General features: G+C 51.2%; 1 long non-coding RNA gene across 2 annotated transcripts in view; it reads right to left on the bottom strand.

Moving 5' to 3' along the window:
* LOC139324765 (uncharacterized) overlaps nt 1-19,795 on the bottom strand; it is a 55,830-nt gene that overhangs the window by 4,813 nt on the left and 31,222 nt on the right. For both annotated transcript variants that reach the window (XR_011601071.1, XR_011601070.1), the window contains exon 2: nt 13,359-13,498. This is a non-coding gene — a long non-coding RNA (uncharacterized lncRNA). The remainder of the gene's footprint in view (nt 1-13,358; nt 13,499-19,795) is intronic.

Below are 19,795 nucleotides of genomic sequence, written 5' to 3'. Positions count from 1 at the left end.
CCAGCTGCTCCTTCTATTTACAATTCCAAATTCCGATTCGTCTGGAATTATTCCTTTGTTTGCCTTTGTCGGGCCCACGGAGTCAACAACCACAATGACAGGGATTCCTGAAGTATCTCGTTTTCCGCGCGCCGAGCCACACATCTCCCTTTGCCTTTCTGCTGACATGCAGCCTCCCCTCGCAAAGCGCTTGTCTGCGCACTGTCCATGTTCGTGCAACCTGTCTACACAGTCGGCCTTGAAACCGTTTGCACGCACACCCATTAGGGATGTTCACCTCTACCTATCGTTGCCGTGGGCTGTCATGTGTGCTCCAGTTGCACACCCCGTGTCTTCCTTTTGATCGCTCGCTGACGCACACAAACATCGCAAGATGCACACACGGTATACGCAGAGGTGGGCTGCTGCCAGTTCCGACCGGTTCGGGTGAACCGGTAGTTCCGGCAAGCAGCTCGGCCCATCCACCCACCCTGGCGCTATCCCGTCCTATATAATCACCCGTTTTTTTATGCTGCCCACATGCATAGAAGCATGTGCGCGAATGAAGCCTGTGTGCGCACGCGTATAGAACCGGTTGTTTGGCTCCTACCTCTGGATCCACGTGCAAACATCACAAGATGCACATATGATACCCGCACACACATTGCAAGACGCACACATGATACCCGCACAAACATCGCAAGAAGCACACATGATACACTCCCAAATATCGCAAGGCACACACAATACAACTTCAAACATTGCAAGACGCACACACGATACACGCACAAGCACTGCAAGACACACACACGATACACGCACAAACATTGCAAGACACACACAATACACGCACAAGCATTGCAAGACACACACACGATACACTCCCAAATATCGCAAGACAGACACACGATACACACACAAACATCGCAAGACGCACACACGATACACACACACAAATATCGCAAGACAGACACGATAAACTCCCAAATATCGCAAGACACACACAATACACACACAAACATCACAAGATGCAAACATGATACATTCCCAAACATCGCAAGACACACACGATACACTCTCAAATATCGCAAGACACACACGATACACACACAACCATCGCAAGACACACACACAAGCTCTCTTCCTCCCCTCCTTCTTCTAACCCCGTAATGGTGAATCTATGGCAAGCGTGCCGGAAGTGGCACGCAGAACTATCTCTCCGGGCACACGAGCCATTGCCCGTTGCTCTTCCAGGTTCCAGTGCACCGGACAGCTGATTCTTCATGCATGCAGGATTTCTGGAAATGGGAAGAGCAGTTGCCCGGTGCACATGCGTGCGCCAGGAGGCTGCTCTTCCAGTTTCCAGCACGCACGCTCCCATTTCGGCACTCGGTGCCGAAAAGATTCGCCGACACCGTTCTAACCCATTGACACAGTCTCCGATTTAAAACCAGGCAGCCTCCACTGCGCGCTGCCTACTGTGCGGTTTTTCAGCTCAACCCTGATGGTCAAAGGACTCAAGGACAAACTCACCCACCTCTCTTGAAACCCAGTTCCACCCTTTTTTCCTCCCCAGCCTCCCAAGTCTGGCATTCGCGAGCAAAGTCTAGATTTGCACACGCCGATACCAAGAATCCTTGTGCAAATTGCTTGTGTGAACTGCAACTGGCAACCAATTTGCTTCCAGGTCCCGTTCAGGTCCCGAGTGGTTGTCAGGTTTAAAACGGTCCGTGCTTACTGGAAGGACCCAGTCGTTTCCCACTTACATCCAGAGCAGGGAGGGCAAGCGACGTTAAGCTCACCTGAGGTACTAATACCGCTCTACAAAGCCTTAGTAAGGCCACACCTAGAATACTACATCCAGTTTTGGTCACCCCGATGGAAAAAAGATGTTGAAACTCTGGAAAGAGTGCAGAGAAGAGCAACAAAGGGGATTGACATAAGAACAGTTGCAGGAACTGGACGTGGCTAGTTTAACAAACAGAAGGACTAGGAGAGACATGATAGCGGTCTTCCAATATTTGAGGGGCTGCCCCAAAGATGAGGGGGTCAATTTCTTCTCCAAAGCACCAGAAGGCAGGACAAGAAGCAACGGACGGAAACCGATCAAGGAGAGAAGCAATTTAGAACTAAGGAGAAATTGCCTGACAATGAGAACAATTAACCGGTGGAACAGCTTGCCACCAGCAGTTGTGGGGACTCCATCATTGGAGGCCTTCAAGAAGAGACTGGACAGCCATTTGTCTGGAACCGTATAGGGTCACCTGCTTGAGCAGAGGGTTGGAGTAGATGACCTACAAGGTCCCTTCCATCTCTGTTATTCTGTAAATTCCACTCTTAAAGAGGCCCATCCGGTGGGATAAAGAAGGACCTTCTCCGTGGTGGCTCCCTCCCTGTTTGCCAGTGGGCATGGAGACCCCAAAGTGATAGGGGACCCCATCAATTAGTTGCTTTGAATGTTATCACCAGAAGGGATAGGGGGTTTCGGGGGCTTGAATTTGTGAGGGGGGGGTTGTTTCTTTAAGCTGCCCATCGTCACCACGAGTGAGTTGGGCGTCCGTGTAAATTTTTTTTAATGCGGATAATCCTGGATTTACAACAGTTCATTTAGTGACCCGTTCCAAGTTACAATGGCAACATCCCCACGCTCACGGGATCAAATTCAGGACGCTGGGCAACGGACTCACATTTATGACGGTCGTGGTGTCCCCGGGGTGTGTGTGTGTGTGTCACGCAATCCCTTTTTGCGGAAAAGCCAGATTTGCTTCACAACGGTGTGATGTGTCAGCACTTCAAGCTGCCTTTACTCTAGTGCTGACATAAGAAGGAGAAGCGGAGGTGTCTGAAAAGGGACGTTTGACTTTTCACCTACTTATTTTCCCTGGAGATAATATCCCCTAGGAGATGGGATGGGAGGAGGGAAATTCCTTTGAGCTGGAGCAGTAGATTAGGGGTAGAGTGACTTGGAAGATGGCCAATGAGTGCAGAGGAGTGGGGAAAGGAAAGGGAGGGTTTTGGGTCAGGAAGTCAGTGTTGGCTACGATGGAGTCGGAATTAGAATATCGCGCTTAATAAATGGGAGTTTTTCATCAAAGACTTTGTTTGAAATGCAATTTATTTGAGACGACCTCGAAACCTGACATGATGCCCTTAATAACACTGGTGAGAAAGGTCGGAAAAAGGGGGAGAAGTCGCTTAATGACCGACAGAAATTTGGAGCGCCGTTACAGTCGTTAAGTCGAGGACTCCCTGTAATTAAATAATAATTCCGCTGGGATGGACGGTGTCCTGCTTGCCAAGGTTCAAGTGATGTTTCTTCGGGCAAAGTGACGATGGGCATGGCAGAATTGCATTGTGGGAAATTGGAGATACCCCCCCTGGCACTGAGTGCCCGGGGAGGAACTAAAAAAGTGGCACACAGATCAAAAAAGAGGGGAAGACGGGAACAGCCCCCCCCAAAAAAAGAACGACCTGCAGACGCTCAAAACCCTGCGACGAAAACCCAGCTACGTTGCCACGCGGCTGTGCCCACTGCCCCCCCTGCATGAAGACGACACTCAACCTTGAACCCCGCCGCACGTCTCGTCCCCCCAGTCCCGTTTCCGATTTCTGCACCGCACAGAGAATTCTAGGTAAGCAGAGAGGTCCCCCCCATCTGTTTGGGCGCATGCGCCTGGCCCACCCATCCACCCTGCCGTACGTCAGGCTGGTGATGCGCGGGGGATTTCCACCCTGGCGCTTCCAGGAAGGTGAACCCTGGCGCATCACGGAGCACTGGAAGGAAAGGAAGGGGGCAGAAGAATTTTTGCAATCTTTGGTTTCTCCGCCTACCCAAAATGCACCCTCTTTTCCTGCCCCGGGATGCGGCCAGGGTACCCCGAGACCCTAAAACTCTGACCGATTTGACCAAGTCAGCAATTCTTGCTGGCTGGCGGGCTTTCCCCCCCCAACCCCTCTCCCACCCACGCTGCCAGGCTCAGCATTTTGGGCATCCTGCCCCTTCGCAACTTCCTTCCCCCTGCGGCCACTTCTCCGAAAATGACAACAAAAAAAATACAACACAAAAAAGAACTTTTTTTGTGAGCTCCAAGTTGTACGGATTTACAAGAAAAAGGAACTTCGGAGGACGCCAAGAAGCAGAAACCGCAAAGGAAACAGCAATTCACAAGCCCTGGTGTGTATGTGTGTGTAGGGGTAAGTGTGTATTATGTGCAATATGTATAGAGGTGGGGAGGAAATTTTTGCAAAATAAGTGGGAATATTTCCCCCGTCATCTGTGCAAGCAAAAGCATGCGTGTGCAAGGATAAGCACGAGCAAGACGTGACCACGCGGCGTTCTAGACTACGGGGAGTCCTCGACTTACGATCGCAATGGGGCCCCAAATTTGTCGCTAAGCGAGACAGCTGTTCAGTAAATTTTGACACCCACCCACCCACCCATTCTTGTCACAACTATGAAGTGAATTTGCTGCCATTGTGCGGAGCGAGTCATGATGTCGTTAAGTGAATCAGGGCTTCCTCATGGACTTGGCTGGTCAGAAGGTCGCAAAAGGGGATTGTGGGACACTCCCCCCCCGGGATGTTGTGACCGTCATAAATAGGAGTCGGATGCCAAGCGTCCGAATTTTGATTGGGGATGCTGCAGCGGTCGTGTGAAAAAGGGTCGTAATTCACTTTTTTGTAACTCTGAATGGTCGTTAAACGAACTGTTGTAATACTACCAGTAGTACTACCTGTAGTACAAAGATTAAAGCCCAAATTATCCATCACAAATAAGAGACAAGACAGTAAGGAAAAATTTTGGGCGCTCTTCACCCTGCTGGCATCCTCCAGATAGACTGCACTACAACTCCCATCCCTCCAGCCAGCTGAGGATGATGGGTTAGCTTGGGGGAAGGCTCTGCAGAGCTGGTAGGCGGCTGCATGAGTGGAAAGGGTGAGAGTGTGTAAGTGCAAAGCAGCAAGTCCAAGCAGTCCTCAACTTACAACAGTTCGTTTAGTGACCGATGTTTCAACAGCACTGAAAAAAAGGGATTTACAACTGTTTTTCACTCTCACGACCGTCACAGCCTCCCCGGAGTCCCGTGATCAAAATTCAGACCCTCGACAACAGGTTCACATTTACGACGATCGGAGTGTCCCAGGGGTCATGCAATCCCATTTAGCGACCAGCAAAAGTCTACGGCAAAAAGTCGGATTCGCTTAATGGCCGGGTGACTCCCTCGACAACCGTGCGATTGACTTAACAACGGTGGCAAAAACGAGTCGTTAAAATGGGCCAAATTTCCAACATTTCGCTTCGGCAGCATCAATTCCGGGCTCCGTTGTGGTCGTAACCCGAGGAGTTACCTGTATATAGGGAGGGAAGGGAGGGCAGTCTCCGGGAAGAGAAACCCACACAGGAAACGTGGATCGGTGGTAGAGCCTTCCGGGATGTGGGGCTCGGAATTGTTTTTTTTTTTTTGGAGGGGAGCAGGCGATGGGGAAGAAGGGGGGGCGTGCGGGGCGCCTGTTTGGTGTGTAAGCAGGTTGTGAGTCACGCGGCACATAGCAAGGTCTCCCCACATGCTTACCAGACACAGCTGTGTCAGCACTGAGTCAGCAGCCAGCAAGGACACTGCCCCTTTTTCAACCCACCCCCCCTTGAAAATGACTGAGTATAGGGGGTGGGGGGCAACATCAAACCACCCACCCCCCTTCCACATGTCCTGCTTTTCACACCGGATGGACCACACACGCTCTCCCTGACTCGCGCCTGACGATAATCATCAGCCGGGAAAACACCAACGGGTCCCATTCAACACAACACAGGAGCGTACGTCGTCTACACGCGCACACAGGCGGAAGGGACACACCTCTTGGTGTCAAAGGCGCAACGGGGTTGTCGAAAGCCAGCCCACCTTGGTGGGCGCAACAAAATAAGCCTCCGAGGAGTGACCAATTTCACACACAAACACACACACAAACAAATGACCGCAGCCCCTGCGAGCATCGCAACACCCTTGCCCTGGCCCCCGAATGACATTCCTTCCACGACACGAACAGCAATACAAGGAGCCCTCGACTTAACAACGGCTCGTTTAGTGACCGTTAGAAGTTGCCACGGCACCGAAAGAGCCGTTTTTTTCACCCGTACGACCGCTCCGGCATCACGTGATCCAAATTCAGGCGCTTGGCCCCTGGTTCAGATTTGTGACGGTCGCCGTGTCCCGGGGGAGGTCCCGGGATCCCCTGTTGCAAGTTCCCGATAAGCAACGTTCATGGGGAAAATCCAGATTCACTTAACAACCGGGTTACTAACTTAACCTCTGCAAGGATTCACTTAACGACAGTGGCGAGAAAGGTCGTCAAAATAGGGGCAAAACTCACTTGACAAACATTTCACTGAGCAACGGAAATTTTGGGCTCAATTGTGGTCGTAACTCGAGGACACCAATCAATGGCTTTTAAAAAGAGTGCATGGATTCCCTCTCTCTTTCACTCTCTCTCTCTCTCTCATTCTTTCACTCTTTCTCTCCCTTTCTCTCTTTCACTCTTTCTCTCTCATTCTTTCTCTCTTTCTCTCCCTCTCTTTCTCTCCCTCTCTTCATTCTCTCACTTTTTCTCTTTCACTTTTTTCTTTCTCTCTCTCTTTCTCTCTTTCTCTCTCATACTTTCTCACACTCTCTTTTACTCTTTCTCTATTTCTCTCTTTCTCTCTCCCTATCTGTCTGTATCTCTCTCTCTCTCTCACTCCCTCTTTCTCTCTCCCTCTCTTTCTCTCCCCCCCCCCCCTTGTGTTTATGTGGGTGTAGGTGTTGTGCGGAGATACGGAGAAGCAGAGAACATGATGCATGAAAGCTGACGGGATCCACAGTGCGGTTGGGAGTTGTGTGGTTTGGTCTCCTCCTCCTTTCCAAGAAAGGTCAGCCTGATAAACACACAACTCACCCGAAGGGTTTTAGGTGCACGCCTGCGCCAGGCAAAGGTCGGGAATTACAGCGCTGGAAAGCCCCTTCGCGAGCTTTATAGATCAAGCTTTGGGGTGGGAAATCCCCGTCTCGTTCTGCCAATTCCCCTCTCGATCAATATCAGAGAGAGAAACCGAACCCACGACGGGCCGTTGACGGGTACAGCAGTCCTCGACTTACGACCACAATCGAGCACAAGTTTTGCCGGCCCAGCAAGACGGCTGTTAAGTGAACTTTGCCCCATTTCACAATCTCTCTCGCCACCATCACTAAAAGCCAATCCCCGCAGTTGTTGGTTTCACTTGTGAGAAGGTCACAAAAGGGGATCGTGTGAAACCCCCCCCCCAAGAAATAGTCATAAGTCCCTTTTTCAGTGCCGTGACAACATCGGTCGCTAAATGAACAGTTGTATGTCGAGGACTATCTATATTTTGGGGAGAAACATATGCGCGCCAACACACTAATTCAGCTCAGACATTCACCCACAAAAGATTAATCTTAACACCGCAAAAAGTCAACACAAGTCTAACCCTCCAGAGATAGGCCAAGGTTCCCAGAATTCCCAATTCTCCCGGCAGGAAAAAAAAAGGAGAATTTGGGAACTGCAGTCTCAGCAACCCATCAAAAAGAGGATCGCCAGTTAATCAAAAGCTGCCTTGAAGTTACAAAATCGTTCCAAAGTCCCAAGATTTCGGGAGGCCGGGATGGGGGTGGGTGGGGGGAGGGAAGGAAGGAAGGAAGAGAATTGCAGACACACAAACAATTTCAACACAAAAGTGGCCCTGGCACAAAGTTGCCCCCGCTGCGGCGTTGATCCTTTTCACCGCCGGCCGGGAACCTCGCAACCCCCATGAAATAACGGACCCACAACGTTCTGTGGGCAGACAATCCCCGCCACCCCCGTTCCGTATCGACAACCACAGCTTTTGTCAACCACAAAAACAAACAACGACAAAAAACAACAACACGCCAAGCAGAGACGCGTCCGTGCGCCCTGAGGTGAATCCTGCTCTCGAACACACACAACAAAAGGGTTGGCCAAAGAGTTAAACAAACAAGCAGTGTCAGCACATACGGGTCAAAGACCCACAATACCCGATCCACAATTGGCCACGGCCCAAGGGGATCAAACAGGGTGAGGCACTACACGAACAGTACAGTACAGCACAACACGTCTTCCAACAACCGGGGTGGGGGTGGGGGTTACCGACACACATTTGCTGTCTAGGGAAGAAAAGAACGACAAGGTCCTTGTACAGACACACACAGTGCCCTCGCTCCTCCGCTCACACATCTTCCCCCCCTCCACACGCCGACAGTAGGGCCTTACCTCCTGGCACATAAGGGGTGGACGTGAGAGGCGTGGCGCTTTCACGTCTTGGTGAAGTGTCCCTGCCGGGAGTGTTTACTACTACCGCCCCGGTGCCTCGACGACTAATGTGTAACCGGGACATACTAGGAGAATGTAACTTGTCACTCCTTTCCGCTGGTGTGTCTTTCTCTCTCCTCCCCCCCCCCACCCTTATCCTCCCCCCCACCAGGCCACCATGTGGGGTTCAGGGTTCCTGCCAAGTCAGTGGAGCGTGTGTGTGGGGTAAATTCCGGCCACAAGTGACTCAGCCTCTTCCCTCCCCCGGAAAATTTGTCCCGGTTTAAAGGGCTAGAATGACTTCATTAGTTTCCCCCCCCTCCCCAACCCCACAAGTCTAGGTCCCTCCTCCGCCCCCACGTCTTCAGAAGCCCTGCCCTACTTAGGCAATCCCAGCTCGCTCAGTCTTTGTCAGAATTCTCCAGCAAAATCAACCAAAACACGGTTGAATCGCCTGCTACAGAGGCCACCACCGCCGTGGCGTAACGAGAAGCTCTGATATGTGTAGGTTTGAACGCAGAGGGCTCCTCGTAGTACAGGTAGTCCTCGACTTGTGACCGCAATTGAGCCCAAATGGCCTGTCGCTAAGCCAGGCGGTGGTTGAGCGAGTTTTGACCACCTTGCTGGCCACATAAATGAAGCGCGGCCGTTGTTAAAATCAGTCGCACGGTTGTTAAAGAAATCTAGCTTCCCCGTGGGACTTTTGCTTGTCCGAAGGTCGCAAAAGGGGATCACACGACCCTGGGACACGGCACCCGTCACAAAGATGAGTCAGTTGCCAAAGCCTCTGAATTTGGATCACGGTGACCATAGGGATGAGGAAAGGGTCACGCGTGTGAAAAAGACGTCTTTTTTTTTTCCAATGCGGTTGGAAGTTCGAAGGGTCACTAAGCAAACTGTCGTAAGTCGAGGACTACCTGTACACAACCGGCATGTTTTCTTGGAGGACTGTTCCACGCGCTCGTGTGAAGAGAACAACCACATAGGCATGCTCAGAAAATGCATGACCGCACACGCTACTAGACCGAGCACCCCGTCCAAGGACGTGGAAGACAAACACGCCAGCGATGTCACAATGCACATACCACCAAAAGGTCATTTACGGTGAACCCCATACATGGCATACATGGGTCCTACTACACCAGACAATGGCACAATCGTGCAAGAGTCCCTCCTACCCCGATACACACGCGCTCGGCAAAGTCCGGCTACTGTCCTTCTCTGGCACGTCCTGAAGGAGCAGCCGCGGCACGAGACCCCGACATCGTTTGTATCACACGAACCCCATCTTCTCCATGCCAGTCCTCCCTTCCTGGCCCATCCGAGAGCCAAGCGGGGCAAGGAAACGGCGGCGGCATTGCCAAAGCAACCGTTTAAGTGATTGTAAGGAAAGAGGAAAAAAAATTAAAAGAACTTGGCCACGGCAGCAGAGAACGCCAGGATTGTGCCAGCTCCTGTTGGCGCGGTGGCAGCCCATGCTCACGTCATCAGATCTGTAACCGTTTCCCTGCTGGTTCCCGACACATTTTCGGGGCAGCCTCCCGTCTGCCAGCCTGGAGAAAATGTTCCAGGCACCGTAGCTGTGCACCGAACAAAACCAAAGGGGCCAGGGTGTGCGTTGTGTACACAAGAATCCCTGCTTGCTCAGCCTCACACAAGGCAAACAAATTTGGGTACAGAGTTCTACATTTCAGGGGCGCGTCTAGAAGCCTACTGTGACCAACGTTTCCCGGCTACGACGATACAAGTGTGTGCCGCTCTGTTGTTTGCAAACTTGTGGGAAGGCAGCCCCTCTCTCTCAGTGGCACCTTTCCATATGGCACTTTAGGACTACACCTCCCATCATCAACCCCCAGGAGGAGCCCCAGCACTTGTGCAGGATGCTGGATTAGGGGTAGTTGATCCAAGACAATACACTACAGTACAGTACATGTAGTCCTCGGCCTATGCAATTGAGCCCCAAAATTTCTGCCGTTACGCAAGACGGCTGTTAAATGAGCTGTGCCCCATTTTATGATCTTTCTCGCCACCGTTGTCCAGTGAAACACTGCAGTGGTTCAGTTAACACCATGGTTGTTAAGTGAATCTGACTTCCCCGATTTGACTTTGCTTGTCAGATTGTCGCGAAAGTGGATCGCATGACTCCGGGGCGCTGCAACGGTCATAAATACGAGTCCGTTGCCAAGTATCTGAACTTCTGTCCCTTGACTGCGAGGATACTGCAATGGTCGTAAGTGCGAAATAATGGTCCTAGGTCACTTTTTCGTAACTTCAAACCGTTGCTTAAGTGAACCGTTCTAAGTCGAGGACTACATGTAAAAAAAAAAAAGAAGAAGCACATGCACCTCCAAGAGGAGAGAAACACGCATACGCCTGTTTTCGGTCGTGGGGGTCAGAGTTTACAACGTCCAATGGTTGGGTCACCCTCGTTCCGGGGTCCCTCCAGACAACAGTGGCGGGATCCAGACACCAATTCTCATGCCAACTTTCAGCCAATCCTAATCTGTTGCAAAAGGAGTGTGCGCAAACAAAGAGAGGGCACTTCCGGGGAGGTTTTTTTGGGTAAAAACCCTGCGCCCCAGAGAACCTGGGATTTTTGTTTGGGGGCCCGGCTCCAGACGTAGGGCAGGAACGAAGGCAGCAAGGGGGTTAATTGTTTGTTCACTCCAACAAGGAGCCTTTTAAGGTCACAGCGGCTGCTTGGGGAAAGCATACGAGTGAGTCACAGGCTCACTCCTCCGTCGTCGTCGTACTCTGTCCTCCTCCTCCTCCCCCTCCCCGCAGCCCTTACGTAGTGGATCTTCCCTCCCCGTTGCGCTCCCCCTCCCACCCACCAGGCCCAGCTGCTTCGCTGGCCGGGCGCCAGAGGGCGGGGACAGCACTGGAGGAGTCCACGGCCCGGCCCTCAGGCAGCGGTTGCAGGGGGTGGGATGAGGAGTAAGAGCAGCAGCTGCGAGGGAGCCTTTGTGCAAGACGCATTCCGGAGGGACAGAGAGAGAGAGAGAGAGAGAGAGACAGCAAGAGAAAGGGAGAGCATGCGTTTGATGCGCAGGGAAAGTGCAGTGATGCACACGGGCGACGGCGACGATGTACCCGCCGAAGTTTTGACCCACAAAAGGCGACGCCAAACAAAAGCCCTCGAGCCTGCTTCCAGTTGAGCAACTGACGTATGTGTCATCGTTGCACAGTTTCCATTTTCGCAAAAAAAGAAAGAAATCGACTTGCCGGCGGCCTCACCGGAAAACCCCGTTCTGCTTTGGCGAGGATTGACTTTCTCGTGTTTCCTTAGTTCCTCTCCCCGCCCAACAGCGGCCTCGTGCGCGCAGTCCTGCGTGATCTTTCCCCCCCATTCCGACTCTGCTTGTCAAAGGTTATAAATGGTGACCCGTAAATACACTATCGTAAATACACATCGGTCGCCAAGCGCCTGAATTTTGACCCCGTAACTGTGGCGATGCTGCGACAGTCGTAAGTGTGAGGACCAGTCGCGAGTCATATTTTCACCGCCATCGGAACATGGAAACATTGGCTAAATGAATGGGTGTGAGTCGAGGACAAAAATTCCAGCCATGGCAGCATCCATTACAGGTAGTCCTCAATTTACAACATTGAGTGACCATTCAGTTACAACAGCATTGAAAAAGTGACTTATGACCGTTTTTTACACTTAACAACCGTTGCAGCGTCACGTGATCAAAAAATCAGAGGTCGGCTTGGCAACTGATTCACATTTACGACGGTTACAGTGTCCTGGGGTTATGTCATCTCGTGACTTCCTGACAAGCAACGGGGACGCTTAACAACCCTGTTGTTCAAATAACGACTGCACTGATTCACTTAACAACTGTAGCAAGAAAGGTCGTAAAAGGTGGCAGAACTCACTTAACTGCAGGTAATCCTCATCTTACGACCACAATTGAGCCCCAAATTTATCTTGTTACAGTGAGAAATTTGCTTGCCGCATTTGTTAAGCGAATCGCTACAGTTGTTTGATTAGTAACACGGCCGTTAAATGAATCTGGCTTCCCCAACGACGTTGCTTGTCAGAAAGTCGCAAAAGGGGAATTGTGTGCCCGTGGGACGCTGCAACCGTCATAAATGCGAGTCCGTGGTCAGGCATCCGAATGTAAATCTTGTGATTCCAGGGATGTTACAACTATCGTATTAAGTGTGAAAAAGTTCCTTTTGTCAATGCCGTTGTAACTTCCGTCACTAAATGAACCGTTGTCGTAAGTCGAGGACTACCTGTCTTTCGCTCAGCGACAGCAATTTGGGGCTTAAGTGTCACTGTCAATCAACTGTACAATACCAAAATTATGGAAACCTTTTGGGAAAAGCGTATTTTCTAAAACTAGCTAATAACGCCACTTTTTTCTTGGAGTAGTACCATAAAATTATATATCAATGGAAAGGTAATTGAATCCAGAATGTAATGCAATCACTTTGATGAAGGGTTTGCTATGAGAATAGCAGCTGCAGTATAAAGAAGAAAAGTGAAACATGTAGAAAAAATGAGATATACAAAAATTATCATCATAGAAAAAATGAGATATACAAAAATTATCATCATAGAAAAAATGAGATATATAAAAATTATCCCCATGACCATTGGGTAACCTTTAGCATGAATGACGGCCTTACAATGTCTTCCCATGGAGCGAACCGAGTCTTTGAGTTCTGCAGCTGTTATCATGTGAAACCAAGATTGAATGATGGCTTCTATTAACTGGGTTTTATTGCTGGGTCGCTTCTGGCTAACCAGTTTCTTTCATTGGCTCCATAGATTTTGACTTGGGTTAAGGTCTGGGCTATTCCCAGATCTTGAAACTCCGAAAAAAACAGTGGTGTTATTAGCCATCAAACCTCAAAAATACACTTTTCCCAAAAGGGTTTTTCACAATTTTGGCCAGCCTTAACCAATGTCTCGCTTAGCAACAGACATTTTGGGCTCAACTGACGTCCGTAAGACGAGGACGGCCTGTTTATCGCGCCAACAACGGAACGCGCCAACGGGAACGCGGCGGCCCCCACCGCGCGGCGGTCTGCTTTCGGCCACTCACCAGAGGAGGAACATGCTCCCCTCGCTGCTTTCTCATGGGTTGGGTCCCCCGCCACACCGGGCCCATGCGCCGTCTCGGGCCACGAGGAGTGGCTGGTGGGGGGGTACGGCTACTCTCCCGCCATGGTGCGGACGCTGATTCTGTAGGAAAAGAAGAAAGCAAGCATTAGGGGGGTGGGCGGTTTTAAGGAAACCGAGGTTTATCCGTTTGTGTCCCCCCACCCCAGAAAAGCCACTTATTTATGTTCACCTCTCTTCCTCCCAAAAGAGACAGCCGTGTCCATCTGTTCCCTCCCACACGCGTGGCGTTCCACATTCCTCGACACTTGTACTCCGCCGAATCAGCCACTCTGCCGATTTGCAAAATAGCGACATCCCCCCACCCCCCAAAAAAAACACACGGAAAAGGCAATCCCTCGGTTGAAAGGGACCCCGAAACCTCAGAAGAGGAGAGGGTGAGAAGCAGGGTCTCCTGCAGTGGTGGTATTCAGCCGGTTGTATCAGGTTCGGCGAAACTGGTAGCGGCGGCTGTGGGAAGTTCCGCCCACCCACTCAGATGTCATCACGTCCCGTTTTGGACGCTCTGCGCAGGCTCACATTTGCGAACCGGTAGCGAAGGTAAGTCAATACCGCCCCTGGTCTCTTGGCATGGCGCATGCTAGACTTAAGTCCTCGATTTATGGCCACGAACGCGCTCAACGTTTTTCTTTTGCTAAGCGACACATTTATTCAGTCCATTTGGCCCTGGTTTTGCAATCTTTCCAGTCACGGCTGTTAAGCGAATCGCTTCAGTTGTTAACGACATGGTCTTTAAATGAATCCGGCTTTCCCCCTTGACTTTGCTTGTTGGAACGTCGCAAAAGGGGATCGCATGAAACAACACCCCCCACCCCTTGCGACCATCATAAATAGGAGTCGGTTGCTAAACCTCTGAAGTTTGATCACATGACTATGGGGTTGCTGCAATGGTCGTTAAGTGTGAAAAACGGTCGTAAGTCATTTTTTTCCCAGTACCGTTGTAACTTCACTAAATGAACAGTTGTAAGTCGGGGACTACCTCTACCCTAATGGAAATCCCTGGATCCTAAGTTGGGGTGGGGAGGAGGAAGGCTCCTGCAAGTGACCCCAGGAAAAATCTGGCGACTTGGCTCAGTTGTACAAGTAGTCCTCGCCTTACAACCGTTCCGTTTAGTGACTGTTCCAAATGACAACGGCGCAGAAGAGTGACTTTTCCACACTTTTTTCAGACACTTGGCCACTGACTCGCATTTCTGATGGTCGCGCGATCCCCTTTTGCGACCTTCGGTCGAGCTAAAAGTCCACGGGGAAAGCCAGATTCGCTTAACGACCCTGCAGCTAACTTCATACCCAGGTGTAGGGAATCCCTTCATCGCCGTGGCAAAAACGATTGCAAAATTGAGTCAAACGCCACAACCGTCTCCGCAGAGCGATGGATGTTTTCGTTTCGATTGCGGTTGTTAAGCCGAGCAGTACCAGTACTGAACGGTGTGTCCCCTTTGCTCTGAGTGACGGCCGGTGTGGAACAGTGGAAGACACGCTGGAGTCCTCCAGCCGGAGGACTCTATAACCCAGCGTTCCCAGTTCGCTTGCCACGACACCTGGGCTTGATCCTCAGAGAAAAAGAGAAGGCCGCACATTGCCTCCTGCGATGTGGTCCGGCCTGTCTCAGGTGGTTCCCCCTTTGGGCAGCACCTGCCCGCAAACCAACACACCCACAGCAACCTTACTGACCTCTCCCCGTCCCCTTGTCCCGAACCTGCTTAGTCACAAAGTCTCACAACATGACCACGGGGAGGGGGGGGAGGTCAGATTACAAAACGCAGGTCCCAGCGCGATGGCACCAAGCATCAGACAGCAGGACGCAAGGACGACAGCCTGGGGCGGCCACTGGGATGGCGCAAGACATGTTTTGCCGTTTCTGTATCGTCGTGTTCCGTACTGCGCGCCTCGGGGGTGAACCGCCGTTGTCTCTGCACACGGTTTGTGGCTAAGCCTCAGGGGTGAACCACGACATAATGGCCATGACTGGGGGTGGGGGTGTATCTGCAGAGTGTGGTCAAGGAAGTAGAAGGGACAGAATATTCAGAGTTCAGAGTTGAACTGTGGGGTCCCTCGTGGTCTCTGAGATTGGTGGTTTCCTTGCAGACATTAAATGACCCAAGTAGGGAATGAAATCAGTGCTAGGAGGGAGTGGTTTTTGCGGGGAGGAAGAGGAAAAGGAGGAGGAGGAGGAAGGACGACGACTATGGGGTCCTTGGTGGATTGTGGCGTGTCTTCCACTGTTCCACCCCAACCGCCACTCAGCAGAGCAAAAGCGACACACCATTCAGTACTGGTACTGCTCGGCTTAATGACGGCAATCGAAACGAAAACATCCATTGCTCTGCGGAGACGTTTCCTAACCCAACTAGGTAATATCATCAGTGCTAGAAAGAAGTGGGGTTTGCAAGGAGGAGGAGGACGAGGAGGAGGAGGACGACGACTGGAGGTTCTTTGGTGTTCCCTGAGTTTGGTGATTTTCTTGCAGATGTTTCATGACCCAACGAGGTAACATCCTCAGTGCTAGAAGGGAGTGCAGTTTGCTTGTGGAATTTGCAAAATCCACACTCACTAGCACTGAGGATGTTCTCTAGCTGGGCCATGAAATGTCTGCAAGACAAAAATAAACTAAGCTCAGAAAGCGCAGGGAACCTCAAGTACGTCAAGACGTTGGCTGCAACAATCCAAACTAATTTTTTTGACGTGCGTCAGACAGACAGACTCAGGTCTCCCCACCCCACCCCTGTGTTCCCGTCCTCTCAGCTTTGGCCTCGGTTGGTCTCTAAAATGGGAGCAAAGCGGATGGCCCAGAGGCGCATCGTGAGCCCCGGGCCCACAAAGGAGACCTTCAGCGGGAAAATGAGGCATAGCGGATGGCATCTCTGGCCTGGCGAAGATATAAAGACCGCCCTGTGCCCAGACAATGAACACAGCACAGTCTCGTGGCGTAAGCGGAGCCACCCACGAGGGCAAGGGAGATCCTGCATCTGTATATGTGTGTCTGTGTCTTTGTGTGTGCACGCCCGAAACGTAGAGCCCGGCAAGAGCCATGAGAACACAGGGTCCCCGTGTAAACCCCCCGACGGAAATCCGCCTACCGGATTGTCTCCAAACCGCCCAACCAGAACTGATCCACCACGCCCTGATGTTGTGCATGTGCGGGAACCAAGCTCCCAAATATAGGCAGTCCTCCACTCTTACGACCACAGTGAACCCGGCTTCCTCATTGACTTTGCTCGTCAGAAGGTCGCAAAAAGGGATCGTGTGACACCCATGACACCGCAACCGTCGTAAATGCGAATCGGTTGCCAAGCGTCCGAATTTTGATGACATGACCACGGGCTTGCTGCAGAGGTCATAAAGGGCAAATAACGGTCCTAAGCCACTTTTCTTCAGTGCTGTTGTAACTTCGAACCGTCACTAAACGAATGAATCATAAATCGAGGACGTATTTTAAAAATATCAAATCGCACGGCCCAGAGTTTGGGATTGGTATAATCACAACCTAGCAGGAAGCGTCTCCCATCCGCTGAAAAAAAAAAAATTAAGCCCTTTTAAGAAGAGACTGGACTGACGTTTTGTCTGAAACGGGGCAGTGTTTCCTGCCTGAGCAGGAGGTCGGGCTAGATGACCTCCAGGGTTCCCTTCCAATTCTGCTATTCTGCTAAAACGGACTTGAATCGTAGCATTTCATCCAACCCAATATCTTTTTCTTTTTTTTTTAAACAGATGGGGGAAACACTCTGGCGCATGGAGTCCGCAAATGCGCCCAGCTGCCCTCGTTGCCTGGTGATGCAACCCGGCGCAATCAGTTGCGTCTCGTGATGTAACCGCTCCCATAGTTGGCCGAGCAGCTGGTCGCACCCAGGGGTCTCTGCGCGGTATTTCGGGACTAGCTCCCCTGAGGATGGCCACCTATTCTGACCCGGATTAATTACTTCAGATTAATTCTCTCTTTGTTTAGTTTAGCAGTGGGGTACATCCAGCGGTGGGTTTCGGATTATTTTACTACTGGTTCGCTCCGGTTCGTGCGCGCACGCCCAGTTCGTGCGCTGCCTTCCGCACACACACACATAGCTTCCGTGCATGCGCCCAGCCTCAAAAATGTGCCTAAACAGGATGACATAGAGCTGGGTCGGGTGGCCGGGCCCACCCACAATTTCCGCTACCGGTTCGGGTGAACTGGTCTGAACCAGCTGAATACACACCTCTGAACCGGCTGAATACACACCATCATCCCTTGCACAAAAAGATGTTGAGATTCTAGAAAGAGTGCCAAGAAGAGCAACTATGATGATTAAAGGCTTGGAGACTCAAACATATGAAAAACGGTTGCAGGAACTGGGGATGTCTAGTCTAGTGAAAAGAAGGACGCTACATGATAGCGTCACCCAATATCTGAGGGGCTGCCCCGAAGAGGAAAGGGGGTCAGCCTATTCTCCAAAGCACCCGAAGGCAGGACAAGAAGCGACGGATGGGAACTCATCAAGAAAAGAAGCAACGTGGAATTCAGGAGAAACTTCCTAACAGTAAGGACAATTCACCGGTGGAACTGCTTGCCACCAGAAGTTGTGGGCACGCTCCATCACTGGTGGTTTTTAAGAAGAGATTAGACAGCCATATTTGTCTGAAATAAGGCTTCCTGCCTAAGCAGAAGGTTGGACTAGAAGACCTCCAAGGTCCCTTCCAACTCTGCTATTCTATTAATTCCTCTTGGGGGCGTGTTAGACGGGCCAAGCCAGCTCAGTACTGGTAATCTTCAATTTATAAGCATTCATTTAGTGACCATTAGTTACAACGGCACTGAAAAAGGGACAGTTTTCACACAACGGCTGTTGCAGCCTCTCCACAGTCAAGGTATCAAAATTTCAGACACTCGGCAACTGGCAGGTACTTATGACGGTTGCAGCGTCCCTTTTGCGACCTTCTGACGAGCAAAGCCAACGGGGAAAGCTGGGTTCACTTAACAACGGTGCTGCTCACTTAACAACTGCGGCCATAAAATGGAGCAACGCTCATTTAAGAACGGGTCTTGCCCAGCAACGGAAATGTCGGGCGCAATTTTGGTCGTCCATCGAGGACTCCCCGTGTTTTGCAGACCCCCCTTTAAGGAATGCGTCACAGCTGGTCCTCGTCTTACGACCACCCATTTAGAGACTATTCCAAGCGGGCCTGAATTCAAAACCACTCATTTAGCGACCGTTCCAAGCAGCTCTCAATTTAAAACCATTCATTTAATGACCATTCCAAGTTACGACGGCACTGGGGAGAAAAAAAACGTGACTCACAACCCAGTCCTTAACAGTTACGACCGTCACAGGATCAAAGATTGGACGCCTGTCAACCAGCATGTATTTACAATGACGGCAGAGTCCCCCACCCCCATCCCACCCCCCAGGCCACATGATCGTCCGTGGCCACCATCCAACAAGCCTAAGAAGGGGGAGGGGAAGCTGAATTCATTTGAGGACACGTGATTGGCTGATCAACCGCCGGGATCCGTTTAGCCAAATAAAACATTTGTAAGATTGGGCGCGACCGGCTTTACAAACGCCTTGCTTAGCAACGGAAACTGTGGTTGTAAGTCGAGGATGGCAAGAATATTCTGCAAAGCACCTGATGCATTAAAAATAGTTGCTAAAACAGAATTTTTCAATCTTGGCTCCTTGAAGACGGGTGGACTTCAACTCCCAGAATTCTCCACCCAGCATGCTTTAAAATGGGGGAGATTTCAGAGGAATTCTGGGAGTTGAAGTCCACCCATCTGAAAGCAGGCTGGCTGGGGAATTCTGGGAGTCAAAGCTCACCCCTCTTAAAGGAGACTGGCTGGGGAATTCTGGGAGTCGAAGCCCACCCCTCTTAAAGCAGGCTGACTGGGGAATTCTGGGAGTCGAAGCCCACCCCTCTTAAAGGAGACTGGCTGGGGAATTCTGGGAGTCGAAGCCCACCCCTCTTAAAAACAAGCTGGCTGGGGAATTCTGGGAGTCGAAGCCCACCCCTCTTAAAAACAAGCTGGCTGGGGAATTCTGGGAGTGGAAGCCCACCCCTCTTAAAAACAAGCTGGCTGGGGAATTCTGGGAGTCGAAGCCCACCCCTCTTAAAAACATGCTGGCTGGGGAATTCTGGGAGTGGAAGCCCACCCCTTTAAAGCAGGCTGGCTGGGGAATTCTGGGAGTGGAAGCCCACCCCTTTAAAGCAGGCTGACTGGGGAATTCTGGGAGTGGAAGCCCACCCCTCTTAAAGCAGGCTGGCTGGGGAATTCTGGGAGTGGAAGCCCACCCCTCTTAAAGCAGGCTGGCTGGGGAATTCTGCGAGTGGAAGCCCACCCCTCTTAAAGGAGGCTGGCTGGGGAATCCTGGGAGTCAAAGCCCATCCCTC

Source organism: Pituophis catenifer, unplaced genomic scaffold, assembly GCF_029215685.1.
Source record: "Pituophis catenifer annectens isolate HBS135680 unplaced genomic scaffold, rPitCat1.0.hap2 SCAF_15, whole genome shotgun sequence".
Taxonomy (NCBI): domain Eukaryota; kingdom Metazoa; phylum Chordata; class Lepidosauria; order Squamata; family Colubridae; genus Pituophis; species Pituophis catenifer.
This window is presented reverse-complemented; position numbering and strand designations above follow the sequence as displayed.